The sequence below is a fragment of the Biomphalaria glabrata genome, chromosome 11 (genome assembly GCF_947242115.1).
Source record: "Biomphalaria glabrata chromosome 11, xgBioGlab47.1, whole genome shotgun sequence".
Taxonomy (NCBI): Eukaryota; Metazoa; Mollusca; class Gastropoda; family Planorbidae; genus Biomphalaria; species Biomphalaria glabrata.
In genome coordinates, this window is record NC_074721.1 from 2,562,732 (window position 1) to 2,576,966 (window position 14,235).

General features: G+C 38.7%; 1 protein-coding gene across 4 annotated transcripts in view; it reads right to left on the reverse strand.

Annotated features, from left to right (window-relative positions):
- LOC106060252 (cyclin-dependent kinase 4-like) overlaps nt 1-14,235 on the reverse strand; it is a 46,781-nt gene that overhangs the window by 17,191 nt on the left and 15,355 nt on the right. The gene's annotated exons all lie outside the window — the stretch shown is intronic.

A 14,235-nucleotide genomic window follows, 5' to 3' on the forward strand; every position in this document is an offset into this window, starting at 1 on the left:
AACTCTAGTTTTGCCTTATTATTTTTCAAAATATAATCAGCTAAAAATAAATGAAGGTGGGTATTCCCGCACTCGACCCAAATGTTTCTTTGTACTCAGCAAAGGAATTGAATAAATAAAGTGTACATTTAGCGCATCATCTTGTGTAGAAATGAGCTGGCCTGGTACTAGAAGAACTTAATTGTGCAAAGCTCACCAGAAAGACTCCTTGCAATAGTGAAGCATTAATAAGTCAAGTGAGAAATTATAGAGTACCATCAGCTTCATACGGGGGGGGGGGGGGGGGGGGGGTCGTTTTGGAGCAAACTTTTGCTTCTGTTGCTTGTGAGCCTTCTGTCCTGAAGTGGCTCTAAATTTAGTGATTTTAAGTAATAACTTAAGGATTAAACAGATTATTTTATCCTAGCTTTCTTTGACCAAAACTAAGTTGTTGTTTTTTTTCAAACAGTTTTCAAGAAAAATGAGATTGTAATCCTAGGCTTTTTTTTTTCCTTTGAAAGTTCCCCCTTCAGACTTTGCGATCTATAGAGCAAATGATGTAAAGGTCATGTTTCACGGTGAACAAGGGTGCCATGTGACCAGCACAACGACCAACCGCCTTTAGTCAGAGGCGCACAAAAGATCAGAAATTAAATATCCCAATCTTCACAAGCGATTCGAACCAGGAACCCACGGTTCGACAGCCAAGCGCTTTAACACTCAGCCACCGCACCTCACCTTTTTCATCTTTTTAGCGGCCCCCGAAAGGGGAAAAGACGCTACTAGTTTTGTGCGAAATGTCTGTCCGTCCGTCCCGTTTAGATCTCGTAAACTAGAAGAGATATTGAAAATCCGACTTCACAATATTTTAGACCATTCAAAGTTCTGATGCAACGGCTACTTTTTTTTTTCCTGAAAGCGAAAATTCTAATTTTTAAAATTAATTATGCAAGCAGTTTTTTATAAGAAAAAGCTAATTAGTATGCACTATATGTTAGACCTAATTTAAGACGAATAGTAATCTTATAAACATCATTTTCGTGAACATTTTTTCTATATAGCGGAATTTTTTTTTTTTTTTTTTTTTGAGGATTCGAATATGAGATTGAGCCTTTTCAAAACAATTAACTTATTTAGTTCCAACCGAGGGTCCCGGGTTCGAATCCTGGTAAAGACTGGGATTTTCAACTTCTGAGTCTACCCAGCTCTAATGGGTACCTGACATTAGTTGGGGAAAAGCATAGGCGGTTGGTCGTTGTGCTGGCTACATGACACCCTCGTTAACCGTAGGCCACAAAAACAGATGAACTTTACATCATCTGCCCTATAGACCACAAACTAGTTAGGCCAGGTTCACATCTAACTTTACATTCACTTTCACGTATCCTTTGATCTTCGGGACGGTTAAGGCACTACACAAGATCTGTTAACCTTCTTTCTCCATTCTTATCTCTCATTTGTCTTTGATATAATTTCATTCGGATTTTCTTTCTGAAAATATTGAAGCCTACCTGGGTGGACCACTGGTCGTGCGGTTTGAGCGCTGGACTGTCGTTTGGATTTATCGACGATCGAAGGTTCAAACCCTGCCTGCTCCCATCCCCCGTCGTCCTGCGGGAGGTTTGGACTAGGAAGTAAACTATCTTCAACTCCGAAGGATTATCCGAATTATGTAAAACATTTTACTTCGGGGGCCGATTTTGAGTTTGTGTTTCCACACAAACTGTCTTTTGTAACCTTGTTGTTTTTTTTTGGTTTGGAAACCACAAACATTTTTTGTTAGCAAAAAAAAAACACGGAAGACCCAGAAAGGAAGACTCAGAATCACATGGATGGGCGATGTGTATGAAAGATTTGCCAAAGATTGGAGAGGTCAGAGACGGAGGAAGCAAGAGAGAACTAACTGCGCTAAACGACTTACTGCTCGACAAAGTGGCGTAGTGAATTGAAATACTTTATAAGGGTTCAGTTTGAAATAATCCCGAATCCAAATGTGTCTATACAATGACTAGCCGCTCGCTTATTTGTATAACCTGTTCATTTACATAAGTGTACCGACAGCTACGCAATTACGTCGGCGCTAATGTATCGCGAGTAGAGACTCGTATCTCTTCGAAGACGATACTGAGCGCAGCTAGGTGAAAGTTTAGCCAACAAGCAAGAAAATATTAAATGCACCAGTATCTTTTATATTTTAAAAAGCGTTATGCTTCGTCCTGCGCTTAAAACGGAATAGTCGTGTCACATGTGCATCAGTTGCATTTTTTAAAAATAGGCCGCATACAAGTAAAAAAGTCTATATAATTGTTAGGCACCTAGTTTATAGTATTAGTTATTTATTGAACGGGACTAGTGACGCATGGGATATTTTGGGTTAGAGACTGGAAAATCAGTTAACAATAGGATTCTCTTGGGTAAAGACGTGTTTTATTTGACAGAGACTCTGACTGTGGCCTTTTATTGGATTAAACTTATTATTCATTGTTCATCAGTGTTGACCACATCTTTTCACTTGTTAAAAATAGATGTGTGTTATCTTTGTGCTGTTGTTTAACTACATTGAATACACCCGAACAAGAAACCCAAACGCTTGCTGAGTAATGGATTGAAATCTAACAAACAACTACAGTTGACTTCAGTACAGGATAAACATCCATCACATAATATAAATACACGTTTTCTGACCTATCAACAAAAACTCAATGCATTTGTCAGTTGTACTCAAGTTTCGGTGTCTTAAAGGGAATAACCCCATGTTTACAGTCATACATCTCAAAACTGTACAATTTGTCTCCTTTTTCGATATTAAACAAAATTATATTAATTACCATTATTTAATTAGCTAATCTGTTGTTGTTTTTTCCAATTGATTCCTATTTAGTTAGGAACAATAAGTGATGGTGTAAAGTTTCAACTTGATCCGAGGACGGGAAGACGGGAAAAAATAACGTGTACAAGAGTTGTACCAGACAAACAGAGTCAGTTTGGTGGAAAAAAGGTTTCCTGGTCATGTATATAATGAAGATGATGGTTTCAGCAGACGTTCCTTGAATTATCATAGCCACACACACACAATTGCCAATGGTAGCCCACTACTACTACCACTGTATTTATGGTTATAAGCGAGTCTCACGATGTGTGATGGTCTGTAAAAAAGAAAGAAAGAAAAAAAAGACGGGTCGGGCGTGACATCCTTATCTGGGGTCACGTGAGTCCAACGTAGACAAATCTTCCCGCATGGACGTCATAAAAGGAGGATACCTTATGCATGCTAAGTCATCGCTGAGAATGAATTGGTTTCTTTCTAGCCGAAATCAATATAAACAAATTAGTACGCTTTGGGTCACGTCGAACCCTTTAATCTGACAAGGATTACGTCCCTCTACACACAGACGGGGCGTTAGAAAATATATCTTACAATTCAACTATTAAAATCAGCTTAAATAAAGTTCAAATATTAACAATTATAGTTCTGGTTACCTAAAGTATTGTTAAAAAAATCTGTAATAAATATATATGTATACACTTTTATAATGTCCGAATATGTTTATGTCTGATTACATGATAGTACTTCACTTATTCTAATCTGAACACATCCAAGGACAAAGCCATTCAACAAAACGAAACACTTGATAAGACCAGGGAAGACCGCAACGATGACTCTTTACATAATGGGGTGATCATCCTATGTCTCTAAATCCATCGAGATTTCCTAGAACTCCATGCATATTCTTCCAAGCCTAAACCGTATTCTCTCTAGGGTCTACTCCTGCCACGTCATTAGTCTGTCTGATTACGTCACTTACTTCTTTACTGTCACTTAAAAGAATTCTCAATATATACTCTCTAAACTAAACGAGAATTCTCAATATTTATATACAAATATACTCTCTAAACTAAACGAGAATTCTCAATATTTATATACATATATACTCTCTTAAAACTAAACGAGAATTCTCAATACTTATAAACATATATACTCTCTTAACTAAACGAGAATTCTCAATATTTATATACATATATACTCTCTAAACTAAACGAGAATTCTCAATATTTATATATATATATATACTCTCTAAACTAAACGAGAATTCTCAATATTTATATACATATATACTCTCTTAACTAAACGAGAATTCTCAATATTTATATACATATATACTCTCTTAACTAAACGAGAATTATCAATATTTATATACATATATACTCTCTTAACTAAACGAGAATTCTCAATATTTATATACATATATACTCTCTTAAAACTAAACGAGAATTCTCAATATTTATATACATATATACTCTTAACTAAACGAGAATTCTCAATACTTATAAACATATATACTCTCTAAACTAAACTAAGCCCCTAACCCTAACCCAAAGTCCCAAATCCTAAAGTGTTTCGTGCCAAGTTTCGCTCTCACGGAAATCTCTCCAAACAAACTAGATGTAATTAGACCTAATGTTTCCACACAAAAAAAGAGTCTACAACCGAACGTGGGACACACGGCAGTTTCGCTCTGTCAAAGAAACGAAAACAAAGATTGAAGAGAAATTTTTGGTTTGTTGTTGTCAGCCTAAAGAAATAGCCTGGAGAGGCTGCTGCGTGGGTGTGAAACGAAACCACCGAATGTCAACCTACTTTTACATGTCTAGTTACTACTAAAGATTTCTTGAATCGCGACAGTGATAGTTCTCTACATTCACTGTTTCTCTTTTAATGGACCTCATTCAGCAATCGTAAACAAACAACATTTAGTCACGTGATCTTATTGATAAAACAACGGGGAAAAACTGTCACGTGACAACCATCATGAATTAAACATGAGATCGTAAATTATATAGAAGAGATAGAGCACCACGTGGCTAAATGTTGTTTGTTTACGATTGGTGAATGAGGTCCATTACCATTGCACTAACGTTGCAATATATCTACCCCCCCCCCCGGTGGCACTGATCAAATGAGTTGCTCACCTTTTAAGTACTGCTCCATAGCCGGGTATTTGTGATTGTGACTGACAATGACTTTAGAGTGAGGTAGTTAACTGGCCTATCTGGTCAGTGCCGGCCTTAGGCATAGGCAAACTAGGCAGCCGCCTACGGTTCCGATTGGTGGGGGGCCTCGCACAGGACTCAAAAATTATTTTTATAGAAAAAAATTTGCGAAATTTACATAGCAAGAATCTATGTCTCTATGTCTACTACCATATCTCTAACGGACTCTACTATATTTCAAGGCTATTCACAAACGTATAGATCTACTTGCGTTAAGAGGACCAAATTGTTTCTTCCTTGTGGTAAATAGTCCAAACGTTCTTTCTAGTCTGGTGATCATGAATCGTCCACGAAACCCATTCGTGCTGTCGCCGCTTTAAGAATTGTATTTGTTCATTTAGATACAGGAAACATTTTAAAATCATTGTGTAGTTTTCGTTGTTTTGTAGTTTTGTTTTGTTTTTCTATTTCATTTGGGGCCACCCTATTCACTTCGCCTAGAGCCTCCATTTGCCTAACGCCGGCCCTGATCTAGTTGTTCCATAGACGACCCCAGCCCTTGATAGTTTATCAGCCTTTTTTAAATTTCACACCACAACCCAGTCAAAAAGCAATAACCCACAATACTAGATACTGAAACAATGTATTGCATTTCAAAAATGTGACTCACACTGCTAGGGCGTTGTTTCCGCGTGATTTCGTGTCTCGGTGCATCTACTCGTGACATCCCGGTGTTGAGTGGCCGAGGGGAAACCTAGTCTAAATCAGTGTTTGAAAAGACTAACAATGTTCAACTATTTTGGATCAAGATAAAGGGAAAGAAGTGAGGTCAGTTCAGGGTTACCAGAGACTAAGTAAACATTGTCACGTTTTATGCACAGACTTAGTATGAACCAACGTTATTTCATCCCACGCCATGATGTTTTTACCAAATACACCCACAGGATTTTCAAGATTGTAAAAGCGCACAGATTTTTGGAGGTGGACTATGACAATAACCCGTTGCTACGCATTTAAATACTTTCGTACCCCGCAAGATTTCCAAGATTGTAAAAGCGCACAGATTTTTGGAGGTGGACTATGACAATAACCGTTGCTACGCTTTTAAATACTTTCGTGTTGGGCCTCGTTTTCATAAAGGAACACTCAACGTGATTATCGTCTCCTTTCATAGGAGCTGCGATCAACACAAATGAAAGTGGGGGAGGTGGGGGTGGGTGGAGGGTCGAGAAGGAGAGAGAGAGAGAGAGAGCACACCTTAAGGAGACAACCCATATTTACACCTACAATTGAGACGTCAGCTCGGAGCCATTAATGACTAACGCCAGTCATATGCACACCTACTGATCTATCTCCACAGGACAGGAACAGAACGATCTCTCGTATCGATCGCTAACTGATCTGCCTTCGATCTCTGGCGTCAATGACCCAGTTATGCCAAAAATTTGTGGGTCTAGGAATGAGCGAGAAGCGGATCTTTAATACGCCAACAACAAACATGTTCAAAACAGTCATCTGCTAACCGAGGTCAATCGAACAATGACATTCTTTGGAGGTGACAAGGACTCCATTACCTTCAATTGGGTAAACGAAATTCTATCGATACTATTCGAAAGTATAGTGTAAACAAAAACATTATCGATACCGTTGAAAGTATTGCGCCTAGTCATTATGTTATTAATGACGACACGCCATACATTTTGTCTAGATCCAAAGGTAGAAACATTTAAGCGGCCAATGCTGTTTTTCAAGTCCTTTTGTAATGTACTTCAGACTAAACTACGGTGTTACAAGTTTCTCGGGAGATTTAGGGCCGGATTTGAACTTTTTGTGAGCAGCAATAGACAACAAGTTAATTCACATTCACCCATCAGTCTGTCGACCACAAATCTAATAACTCATTCCATCTGTCTGTCTGTCTGTCTGTCTGGTAAAAATCTTGAACACGTTATTTCTCCCATTTGCCATGCTCGGATCAAGTAGACATTTTGCACAATTATTCATAGTAGATTACAATACATCAATTAATTTTTAAAAAATTACAAATTAGTTAGTCAATAATTGGTAATAAATTAATTTTGTTACATATAAAAAAGGGAGTTAAGCCTCATAGTACTGATGTATACGGTGGAGATTTTGCTGTTCTTTCCCTTAAATAAGCTTTGCATTTTTTTTTAAAGTTATTGTATATTTTGCTTGCTCCATTCCGGTCTGTCTTTCCATGACAGTCCCGCAAACTCTTTGATGTCTTCCCATGCTTTCTCTGCCTGCTGTTTTCCCTGGTACTGTTCCCGGAAGTCTTTGGGAGCCTCGAGAAGCAGTTTTAGTAGTCAGCCTGACAATTAATGGACATGACCAAAACAGAAGGAGTGGTCATTTGAGAACATTTCCAGTTTGGTGGTCATTTGAGAACATTTCCAGTTGAGTGGTCATTGAGAACATTTCCAGTTGAGTGGTCATCTGAGAACATGTCCAGTTTGGTGGTCATCTGAGAACATTTCCAGTTTAGTGGTCATCTGAGAACATTTCCAGTTTAGTGGTCATTTGAGAACATTTCCAGTTTAGTGGTCATCTGAGAACATTTCCAGTTTAGTGGTCATTTGAGAACATTTCCAGTTTAGTGGTCATTGGAGAACATTTCCAGTTTAGTGGTCATTTGAGAACATTTCCAGTTTAGTGGTCATCTGAGAACATTTCCAGTTTAGTGGTCATTTGAGAACATTTCCAGTTTAGTGGTCATTTGAGAACATTTCCAGTTGAGTGGTCATTGAGAACATTTCCAGTCGAGTGGTCATTGAGAACATTTCCAGTTTAGTGGTCATCTGAGAACATTTCCAGTTTAGTGGTCATCTGAGAACATTTCCAGTTTAGTGGTCATTTGAGAACATTTCCAGTTTAGTTGTCATTGGAGAACATTTCCAGTTTAGTTGTCATTGGAGAACATTTCCAGTTTAGTGGTCATTGGAGAACATTTCCAGTTTAGTGGTCATTTGAGAACATTTCCAGTTGAGTGGTCATTGGAGAACATTTCCAGTTGAGTGGTCATTGGAGAACATTTCCAGTTGAGTGGTCATTGGAGAACATTTCCAGTTTAGTGGTCATTGGAGAACATTTCCAGTTGAGTGGTCATTGGAGAACATTTCCAGTTTAGTGGTCATTGGAGAACATTTCCAGTTGAGTGGTCATTGGAGAACATTTCCAGTTTTTACAGGGGGGGAATAAACCCACCAAACGTGAATGAACTACATGCTCGACTATACCCAAAATCAATCGAGCGTGTAGCTGTGACCCAAAGCAGAGCTGCGTCATGTGTTCAGGAAGTCAAGACTTTTGCTCATGGAACAAGAGGTGACAGTCAGAACGTTACCACCTTCCTCAACCGTTACCACCTTCGTCAACGTGTGATCTTTGCAAACAATAGCATTCCTATCTGGTGTTTGGAGAGCAAATAAAAAAAAATGTACTTGTGTTTTGAGATTCAAATCCTTCACGCTATGTCATTACAATGAAAATATTCTGTCAAAACATGACGTGAAAAGAAAAAAAACAACTTGGAATAACGTCTTCAGAAATCTATTTTTGGAGCAAACAAAAAAATAAAAATAAACCGGAACTAATTTTTTGGCTTAAGTTAAAGTATTCTAGTTGCCATTGAAGACATGCTGAGCTAGTCCTGCATCCATTCGAGCTTGATTATTCTTCTTTGCTGTTTCGCATATGTATTACTACAACTTACTGATTGGTGTGCTTCTCAAAGAACATTGGCTAATTTATTTGACTAAACCACCAATTAAAATGGTTTGAATTGGTCGAGGGATAAAACCATTGGGGCCACATCACCGCCATCATCTGTTCATGACATGGTGCAGAAGTAAAGCATCGCGGAGGTATACAAAGTATCAATACAAAGTATCGCGGAGGTATACAAAGTATCAATACAAAGTATCGCGGAGGTATACAAAGTATCAATACAAAGTATCGCGGAGGTATACAAAGTATCAATACAAAGTATCGCGGAGGTATACAAAGTATCAATACAAAGTATCGCGGAGGTATACAAAGTATCAATACAAAGTATCGCGGAGGTATACAAAGTATCAATACAAAGTATCGCGGAGGTATACAAAGTATCAATACAAAGTATCGCGGAGGTATACAAAAGTATCAATACAAAGTATCGCGGAGGTATACAAAAGTATCAATACAAAGTATCGCGGAGGTATACAAAGTATCAATACAAAGTATCGCGGAGGTATACAAAGTATCAACACAAAGTATCGCGGAGGTATACAAAGTATCAACACAAAGTATCGCGGAGGTATACAAAGTATCAATACAAAGTATCGCGGAGGTATACAAAAGTATCAATACAAAGTATCGCGGAGGTATACAAAAGTATCAATACAAAGTATCGCGGAGGTATACAAAGTATCAATACAAAGTATCGCGGAGGTATACAAAGTATCAACACAAAGTATCGCGGAGGTATACAAAGTATCAACACAAAGTATCGCGGAGGTATACAAAGTATCAATACAAAGTATCGCGGAGGTATACAAAAGTATCAATACAAAGTATCGCGGAGGTATACAAAGTATCAATACAAAGTATCGCGGAGGTATACAAAGTATCAACACAAAGTATCGCGGAGGTATACAAAGTATCAACACAAAGTATCGCGGAGGTATACAAAGTATCAATACAAAGCATCGCGGAGGTAAACAAAAGTATCGCAAAAGCGACTGGATCTTTTATATCTGCAGATACATACTAGAGTACTACGTTTGTGCTAGATTGTCAAGTCATGCAATGTTCCATACATGAAGTTATTACAAACATAGTCAACAGTTACATTGCTACACTGCAGTACAATGTCAAATGTGACGATGTCGTCTGCAAAAACATACAAAACTAAGACCTAGTCAAGACACACATAAAACAAAACACCAAACTAGCAATATAAGAGCATATTTGATTCAAATCGCGAATCTGTACATTCTTCTCTAGAAAGTGTAAAATAAAAGTTCACAAACTATGGAGATGATGATTCCTCGGTAAATTGATTGACAATTCTATTGCACATGTTAGTAGAAGCTAAGGAGGATTCTGAATTTCGTAAATTCATATACTCAGTACTCTGAGATGAACTCCTATTGAAAAATCAGAGCAGGAAGGACTCAATCCTCCCGTAGTGCTCTGGCAAAAAACTGGGCCGTTCGGCGTAATGCCTCGTAGCTACCATACAAGTCGAGTGACTGCTCAGACACGCCCCCCCCCCCGGCCCTTTAGCTCTCTGGGCTAGGGACACTCGTACAAGATATGCGACACTGTTTCGACGCTCTCTTCACAGTGACGGCATCGGGAGTCATAGCTCGGGCGGAGCCGGCCAACAGGACAATGTTCCGCCCTACACTGTGCAATGATTGCTTGTTCTGACCTCCTCAACCGCCACCACGGATCGTCGCGATCTGGGTGACGCATATGCTGCCAGACACTACGTACTCTGTCGGATTCCTCCCAGGACTTTAACCACTTCTCATGAATGAGTGCTCGGATTTCTGCCGTTGTTTGTAAAAACGTGCTTGGTGCTTCCAGGTACTCTAGATTAATTTATTTTGTTTCACTAGGCTATTAAAAAACTTAAAAATGGGGTAGGTGAACGATCGCTTGCTTAAGAAACACAAAAGCCTCTACTAGTAGTATCTTAGAAGTCTTCTAAAGACTGGAGATTGTCCCCACAATGTGAAACAATGCACTGACTACTTAAATAGCCAAGGTGGCGTTTGTCATCAGTACTTCAGAAAGTAGTTCACCTGCCAGTGCAATCGTGTTTACTATCTGACACAGCTGACAACTTTATAGTTCCATTTATGACAATAAGACATTTCTGCACTTGAGATAAAGTCACTTCTCTAGCAATGTAAATATCTAGTTTGACACACACATATTCGCTCATATTTCATACCATATATAGATTGCCTGGAAATTATTTAAAAAAAGAAAATAGAAGTGTAACGTTAACATTTGTAGGTCCTACAAAACAAAGAAAATTAGCAAAGGAAACTGAAAACTAATGTAGATGCACTAATTGACTTAGTTTCAGGCTTTCCTTCAGGATTAAGGATTATTAATGTATTGAAGATTATTACATCTTAGCCCAAAGATCCTACAGGAGATGGCAGTTTCAGGCGTTCCTTCAGGATTAAGGATTATTATTGTATTGAATATGATTACATCATAGCTCAAAGATCCTTCGGGACATGTCAGTTTCAGGCTTTCCTTCATGATTAAGGATTATTATTGGCAGTGGGTATGGTTTGAATTTGGGCCCTCCAAGATGACAGTCCAGAGCACAACCAGGCAGCCATAATACTTAACGACACATTTTTTAAAATAAAATTCCTCAACAAATGGAATAATAAAATAAATAAAAAATCAAAACTGATAATAACAAATTTGTGGGAGAAACAAAAACTTGCAGTTAACACGATTTAAAAAAGAATATTCAAAAGATGAAAAGAAAAAAAGAAGCTTATTCAAATACATCTATTAGAATCATGCCAAAGTTGGAAGTGGTTTGGGTGATGGGACATTACTCTAAAAGCTTGCAGAGAATGGGAGCTCAACAGGCACCCTAATCCAGACCTGAACAAACCATTATAGTCATGTGCCCCATAGATTTATTTCCCAATTCATGCAAAACTTTTGACTCTAACGTAGTGCAGGAAACATTTCAGTCTCCCAAGCTTTTAAACTTTGATGTTAATGATGACATCATCCATTCAAATAGTCATGAAATAAACTCAGCTCTGCCTGTGGTCCCGTCTGTAGCTCAGGCCACCAACCAGCTTCTTCCATGCCTCTCAGTTCTGGTCGAGTCTCTCAACTGTCCCCAAGTCTTGCCCATCTGCTTCCCAATCATGGCGCCATGTATTCCGGCACCTTTCCATGGAGGTTCCAGGTGAGGACTTGCCTTGTTATGTTGAATGCAGGCTACCAAAGGGTGTAATTTATCCATCATCCAGCATCTCTGAAGGATATTTGCTTAAATGGGCTTCTGCTTTGTTCTTTGCCAAAGTTTCTCTTTCGAAATCTTGTCTGGCCAGCGGCTCTTCTTGATAAATACCAGGAATTTTACATTGTGGTGACGGGGCTTCTCCAGGTCTCTGCTCCAATAAGTAATATTCCTTCAATAAATCAGAAACATGTCTCCCTTCAGAGAATGAATCATTCCAACCTATTATCCAGGCATCTACATGAAATTTAAAGTGTTCAAACAGGAATGTGAGGTTTCAAACCATTAAGATTCAACTTTAAGAAAGATGAGGCTTCAACTGCTTAAGATTCAACTTTAAAATAGAAAGTGCAACATTTCATAAAGTGTGCTGTTGTGCCAAATAATTATAATATAGAAAGAGAAGCTTGAACTACTTAACATTCAATATTAATTGATTTGTTGATTTGAGGCACATCGGCACAATTTAGGCCATGTCGTGCCTGCAGTCCCTCAAGGACCACTCTCTCTCTAAACAACAAGGGCCAGATTCTATACAGTCATATAATTAAAATCAAGGTCTATTCACAGTTAAAATAGTAAAGGTAGTAAAAATTTAAATATTTGGTAAAAATCTAATGTAAATAGTGCATGTTCACAAATTCAGAAATCAGATCTTCGTAGATAGCCCCACTTCCCGAATAAAGCCCAGTACCTTCCCAGGGTCGACATTATTAAATAGTGTTTTTAGATTAGTGGCTCTAAAATATTTCGCCCTGACATCCTGGTATCTGGGGCAATCAACGAGGATATGTTCCACGGTGAGGCGAGAGTCACAGTACTCGCAAAGTGGGGGCTCCTCTCTCTTCAGTACAAAAGAGTGCGTGATGTAGGTGTGGCCAATCCTAAGTCTGGACATGGTTGTGCTACCACGCCTTGTCAGACCCTTAGATGTGGGCCGCCACCTGACATCCGCCACAATCTGCCTGAGTTTACTGTGAGTCTCAGCCTTCCATCGGTTCTGCCACTCTCGATAGGTGGCAGAGGCAATACTTTGTCTCAGGTCCGAGTAGGGAATTTGGGTTCCTGACACCGCATGATTTAGGGCTCTCTTTGCTTCTCTGTCTGCGGCTTCGTTTCCCTCAATGCCAACATGGGAGGGGACCCAGATGAAGGTGACATCCCTACGGTCGGCTGTACATTCAATATTAAAACAAAGTGCTTCAGTTACTCAACAAACTTTAAGGAAAGTACAATTCTTGGTACAGTTTTGTGGCTTTATCTATGAGCTCAAACTGAGATAAACTTGCAATGTTCTCTTCCAAAACTTAGAGCAATCAAAGGATAAGCGCAGCGTATGTATTGATGTGCTCAGTTTAAGACCATTTATCTCTGGCTATTTCCCAACTAGTGAAACTACAGTTAGACTCAAGGACATCTCAATTTCCTTTAGACCAGTGATATGGTCCAGGGGTGTCCAGACTGTGAAACAGTGCTATCAATCCAACAATGCTGATAGAATCCTTAGAACATTGGCTCCATTGGACTCAGTGATTTGTGAATTTTCAAAAAAAAAAAATGACCCCCCCCCCCTCCCCACAAAGGTTGGAAATCACTGTTTTAGATCAAAATGAATCTAGAACCTTCAGTTTAGAAGCCACCCCCATTCTCTTTAAACCTGTAATGTGTGCATGTTTGTAGCTTAGTAGCCACCCAATTCTCTATAAACCTGTAATGTGTACATGTTAGTAGTTTAGTATCCACCCAATTCTCTATAAACCTGTAATGTGTACATGTTTGTAGCTTAGTAGCCACCCAATTCTCTATTAACCTGTAATGTGTACATGTTAGTAGCTTAGTAGCCACCCAATTCTCTATAAACCTGTAATGTGTGCATGTTTGTAGCTTAGTAGCCACCCAATTCTCTATTAACCTGTAATGTGTACATGTTAGTAGTTTAGTATCCACCCAATTCTCTATAAACCTGTAATGTGTACATGTTTGTAGTTTAGTAGCCACCCAATTCTCTATAAACCTGTAATGTGTACATGTTAGTAGTTTAGTAGCCACCCAATTCTCTATAAACCTGTAATGTGTGCATGTTTGTAGCTTAGTAGCCACCCAATTCTCTATTAACCTGTAATGTGTACATGTTAGTAGTTTAGTAGCCACCCAATTCTCTATAAACCTGTAATGTGTGCATGTTTGTAGCTTAGTAGCCACCCAATTCTCTATTAACCTGTAATGTGTACATGTTTGTAGCTTAGTAG